The 5750-nt window shown below is 46.1% G+C and overlaps 1 non-coding gene across 1 annotated transcript; it reads left to right on the forward strand.

Annotated features, from left to right (window-relative positions):
- Nucleotides 1-3712: 3712 nt before the first annotated feature.
- Nucleotides 3713-3851, forward strand: LOC114807234. Its single transcript, XR_003755286.1, has one exon. It is a non-coding gene; the product is annotated as a small nucleolar RNA SNORA7 (small nucleolar RNA).
- Nucleotides 3852-5750: the final 1899 nt, after the last annotated feature.

Genomic DNA, 5750 nt, shown 5'->3' on the forward strand with positions numbered 1-5750 from the left:
CCTGTGCAGGGTGTGGTTGTCCTGGGCCACTGGAACCGGTCCGACAGTGGGACCGGGCACCGGGACTTGTGGGATTGGGGCTTCTGGCTGTGGGCATGGAGGCCCTGGCAGCACAGAGGCCCTGGCACCCCGCCGAGTTGGTCTGGAGTGGCAGCGGTTCAGGCCCTTGGGGTGCACTGCAGGTGAGAGGGGATGGGGGACAGAAGGGAGCATGTTAGTTCCAGCTCCAGAGCTCCCTCTTCACTTCCCCAGGGCTCACTCTGGCCCATGGGGCTGACCAAGGGGCTTGGATCTCCAGAGAAGCAGCGTGGCTCAGTGGAAAGAGCATGGGCTTTGGAGGCAGAGGTCATGAGTTCGAATCCCAGCTCTGCCACTTGTCAGCTGTGTGACCGTGGGCAAGTCACTTAACTTCTCTGTGCCTCAGTTACCTCATCTGTAAAATGGGGATTAAGACTGTGAGCCCCACGTGGGACATCCTGATTCCCCTGTGTCTACCCCAGCGCTTAGAACAGTGCTCGGCACATAGTAAGCGCTTAACAAATACCAACATTATTATTCTCTGCCCTACAGAGCTGACGTGGCTCGAAGCCCCTTTGCACCATACAGCTCAACTCAGACTGCAGTTTGGAGCAGGGGAAGGGGAAAGCATGGGGGAAAAACTGGCATGGCAACCCGGGGATGCCCTATGGTAGCAGAATTTCTATGTGTGGAGCTCTGTGGTGTTGGATGAGAGGTGGGGGGAGGTAGAGGGGTGCCACAACGAGTGGGAAGGTGAGAAGAACAGACACCAATGTTGACTCCAGAGTGGAAGCAGCCCCGGGCTTACCTCTCTGACATCGAGCCTGAGCCTGAAGAAGGCAAAGATAACAGAAATGACTTGCCTGAGGTCACAGAGCAGGCAAGTGGCAGAGCTGCGATAAGAGCCCAGGTCCTTTGACTTCCAAGCCCACGCTCTTTCCATTAGGCAACACTGCTTCCCAAATATTTCCGGCAGGAAAATATAGGAAAGAAAAAGCATCTCCAATCCCCCCTCTTGTAGCTGTAATTGAGAATAAAAGGCAGCACTATCGGAACCTGCCTTGGGGAAAGAAAAGGTCACTGACTAAATGTTGTCTTTGTTTTATCAAAGCCTGAGAGTAGGGCAATAGCATGAAACTGGATCGTCTAGAAAGCTTATCTTGATTTTCCCTGGAAAAGGTGCTCTTTGCTAATGAGCCTGATAATTAATGGGAATTTCACTATAAACATATTAAGGCCATCTCTCTCCAGGCAAGGTGGAATGATGCCCAGAATCATTTTCTGCTGGGTGCCGCCCCAGGGACTTAGCCACATATTTCTAATCAGCCCCCACAAAATCTGGTTCTTATCTCCTGACAAACTGGGAACTTGGCTGCATTTTTTCTCTGGAAGAGGGGCAGTTAGAGTTTTTGAAACTCAAACTGTAAACTCTAGACTGTAAGCTCCTTCTGAGCAGGGAATGGGTCTACTAGTTGTTAGATTGTCCTCTCCCCAGTGCAAGGCACAGTTCTATGCACACAGTAAGCGCTTAAGTAAGATTGATTGATTTTCTCCCGTGAGACAGTTAACAAATCCAGTGGTGCTGTCAAAATCCTCCCTTCAACTGGGTTGTTCAACATACACAAGTTGGCCCTCTTATGAAGGCAGGGATTCTTGATATTAAGGTTAGAAAACAGCTCGTCTTGTAAAACTAATTATACTGTGATCATTTCTCCAGGTCTTTGTTTTGTCAAAGTCTCCCCTGGGGTTGGGTGATTGTAGGGGCAGTAGGAAGACAAACCTTGATGGCATCTATCTCACCGTCGACCTCTCGCCCATGTCCTGCCTCTGGCCTTGAAGGGCCTCCCTCCTCGTATCGGACAGACAATTATTCTCCCCACCTTCAAAGCCTTACTAAAGGCACATCTCCAAGAGGCCTTCCCTGACTGAAGTCTTCTTTTCCTCTTCTCCCACTCTCTTCTGCATCATCCTGTGTATATATCTGTAATTCTCTTTATCTATTTTGATGTTATTGATGCCTGTCTACTTGGGTTTGTTTTTTTTTGTCTGTCTCCCCCTTATAGACTTGAGAGCCCATTGTTGGGTAGGGATTTGTCTCTGTCTGTTGCTGAATTGTACTTTCCAAGCGTTTAGTACAGGGCTCTGCACACGGTAAGTGCTCAATAAATACAACTGAATGAGTGAATGAATCCTGACTTGCTCCCTTGATTCATCCCCTTCCCAGCCCCACAGCACTTATGTACATATCTGTAATTTATTTATTTATATTAATGTCTGTCTCCCCCTCTAGACTGAAAACTCATTGTGGGCAGGGAATGTTTCTGTTATATTATACTCTCCCAAGTGCTTTGTCCAGTTCTCTGCACACACTAAGTGCTCAATAAATATGATTCACCGATTGACTGACAAGCCAGGGAATGTTAGAGGAAGTCGAATATGCAGTCTGCCCATCAGGCAGACTTTTTAAATTGTTTCTTTAAAATGCTATTTAAGTGCTTACTACGTGCCAGCCACTGTACTCAATGCTGGAGTAGATACAAGACAATCAGGTTGGTCACAGTCCCTGTCCCACATGGGACTCACATTCTTAATCCCCATTTTACAGATGATTCATTCGTTCATTCTTTCAGTCGCATTTATTGAGTGCTTACTGCTTGCAGAGCACTGTACTAAGCACTTGGTAAGTACAATTCGGTAACAGAGCCAATCCCACCCAACAACGGGCTCGCAATCTAGGCACAGAGAAATGAAGTGACTTGCCCAAGGTCACACAGCAGACAAGTGGAGGAGCAAGGAGTAGAATCCTGATTCTTCTGACCCCCAGGCCCGGACTCTTTTCACCAGGCCATGCTGCTTCTCATCTAGGGGCAGATTTTGAGGAAGGGTAATGGTTCATGGTTGCAAAGAATAATCTGCTTGCCAGGAATAATCCCCAGAAACATCCAGACCTCAGTTTCCTCATCTGTAAAATGGGAATTCAATTCCCCTTCTCCCTTCCCCTTGGACTGTGAGCCCTGTGTGGGACAGGGCCTATATCTAATTTGATTGCATCGGTTGGTTCGTCCATGTGCTGAAGCCAGACAGAAATGAATAATAGGTTGGAGAAAATCTCTCACATCTGTGCTCTAAGTAGACATAGTCTGTCCCCGGAAGAGGCACTTGTCAGTCAATCATATTTGAGTGCTTATTGTGTGCAGAGTATTGTACTGAGCGCTTGGGAGAATACTATATAACAATATAACAGACACATTCTCTGCCCACAACAAGTTTATAATCTAGAGGAATTTGTACATTGTGGAGGGTAAAATGACTTGTTTCATATTTGTAATTTTTTTTGTGGTATTTGTTACACTTTTACTATGTACTAATGTTGGTATTTGTTAAGCTCTTACTATGTTCATTCATTCATTCAATTCATTCAATAGTATTTATTGAGCGCTTACTATGTGCAGAGCACTATTCTAAGCACTGGAGTACATACAGGGGAATCAAGTTGTCCCACATGGAGCTCACAGTCTTAATCCCCATTTTACAGATGAGGTAACTGAGGCACAGAGAAGTGAAGTGACTTGCCCACAGTCACACAGCTGACAAGTGGCAGAGCTGGGATTCGAACCCATGACCTTTGACTCCAAAGCCTGTGGTCTTTCCACTGAGCTACGCTGCTTCTCTCACTAAGCACTAAGCACTGAAGCCCCTCTCAGGGTCACACCTGGAGTGTTTCCAGTACTCTACTGGTCACGACTACAGGAGGGAGAGTCAAGCAGAGGCCTACCCAATTCCATTCCTAGCCTGGGCAGTGGCTAGTGAGTGGAAGGCAATCTGCTACAGGTCAAAACTCACCTGTTTTGGGCAGCAGCGGCACGGGAGAGAGTCGAGGGCAGAGACTCGTTTACTGCGCGGAAGAAGCCAATGGTAAACGGCTTCCATATTTTTACCAAGAAAACTCTATGGTTGTGCTACCAGAATGATTGTAGATGGAAGTGGGGCGTTCTGGGAGAGATGTGTCTATGGTGTCGCTATGGGTCGGACACAACTCGACAGCGTAACACAACAACAACAACAAGCACAAGGGGTAGATACAAAATCATCCAGCTGGACACAGTCCATGCCCATAAGGGGCTCACAGTCTTAATCCCCATTTTACAGGTGAGGTAATTGAAGCACAGAGAAGTTGAGTGACTTGCCCTAGGTCGTGCAGCAGACGAGGAGCAGCATAGCCTAGTGGAAAGAGCATGGGCCTAGGACTCAAAGGACCCGGGTTTTAATCCTGGCTCTGCCACCTGTCTGTTGTGTGACCTTAGGAAAGTCACTGAACTTCTCTGTGCCTCAGTACGGTCATCTGCAAAATGAAGATTCAGTGAGGATTCTCCCCCCGCCCCCGACACTCGCCGATTAGACTGTGAGCCCATCATCAGGCAGTGATTGTCTCTATCTGTTGCCGAATTGTACATTCCAAGCGCTTAGTACAGTGCTCTGCATATAGTAAGCACTCAATAAATACTATTGAATCAATGAATGCCTGTTCTCTTTCTAATTGTGAGCCCCATGCGGGGCCTGATTATTTAGTATCTACTCCAGCATTTAGTACACTGCTTGGCACATAGGAAGCGCTGAAAAATACTATTATCATTATGATTATGATTATTATCATTATTATTAACAATAATGTTTGTATCCCTCTCTAGTTTGTAGACTCCTTGTGGGCAATGTGGCTACCAACTCTGGTTGTATTATACTCCCCCAAGCGGTGAATACAGTGCTCTGCACACAGTAAGTGCTCAATAAATACCATGGATTGATTGATTGTCCGAGACCTAATACAAAATTAGCTCTCTGCGTCAGGTAGGCCTCGGTCAGGAAACAGCCTTGTATTCTAATTTCCAATTAATCCCAGCTCTCTTTGAGAGAGAGTCTTCAATATTGTGTTGTGAATTGATTGATCGATTGATCGATTGACTCAGTCCTCTGCATTTATTGAGTGCTTACTGTGTGCTCAGCTAATAATAATTGTGGTATTTGTTAAATTTTACTACATGCCAGGCACTGTACTAAACACTGGGGTAGTTGCAAACAAATCAGGTTGGACACAGTCCCTGTCCCTCGTGGGGCTCACAGTCTTAATCCCCATTTTAAAAATAAGGTAACTGAGGCACAGAGAAGTGAAGTGACTTGCCCAAAGTCACACAGCAGACAAGTGGCAGAGCTGGGGTTAGAACCCGGGTTCTTCTGACTCCCAGGCCTGGGCTCTATCCACTAGGCAACACTGCTTCTCTAATACTTGGGAGAAGAAAATAGAATACTCCGTGGTATTGGTAGACAAGTGCCCCTGCTCACAAGGAGTTTACAGTCTAGAAGGGGAGACAGATGTTAATATAAATAAATAAATTACAGATATGGACATAAGTGCTGTGGGGCTGAGGGTGGACTAAATTATCAAGTGTTTAAAGGGTACAGATTCAAGTGTGAATGAAATGCAAGTGCATGGAGCCAGAGAGCAGTAGATCAATCTAGAAGTTGTTTAAACATTAGTCAATCGATAATAATAAATGTGGCATTTGTTAAGCACTTAGTATGTGCCACGCATTGTATTAAGCTCTGGGTTAGATACAAGATAATTAGGTCAGACACAGACCCTGTACCCACATGGAGCTCACAGATTAAGGGAGAGGGAAATTAGGTATTGAATTCTCATTTTACCAATGAGAAAACTGAGGCCCAGAGAAGTGAAG

This window comes from Ornithorhynchus anatinus, chromosome X1 (genome assembly GCF_004115215.2).
Source record: "Ornithorhynchus anatinus isolate Pmale09 chromosome X1, mOrnAna1.pri.v4, whole genome shotgun sequence".
NCBI lineage: Eukaryota > Metazoa > Chordata > Mammalia > Monotremata > Ornithorhynchidae > Ornithorhynchus > Ornithorhynchus anatinus.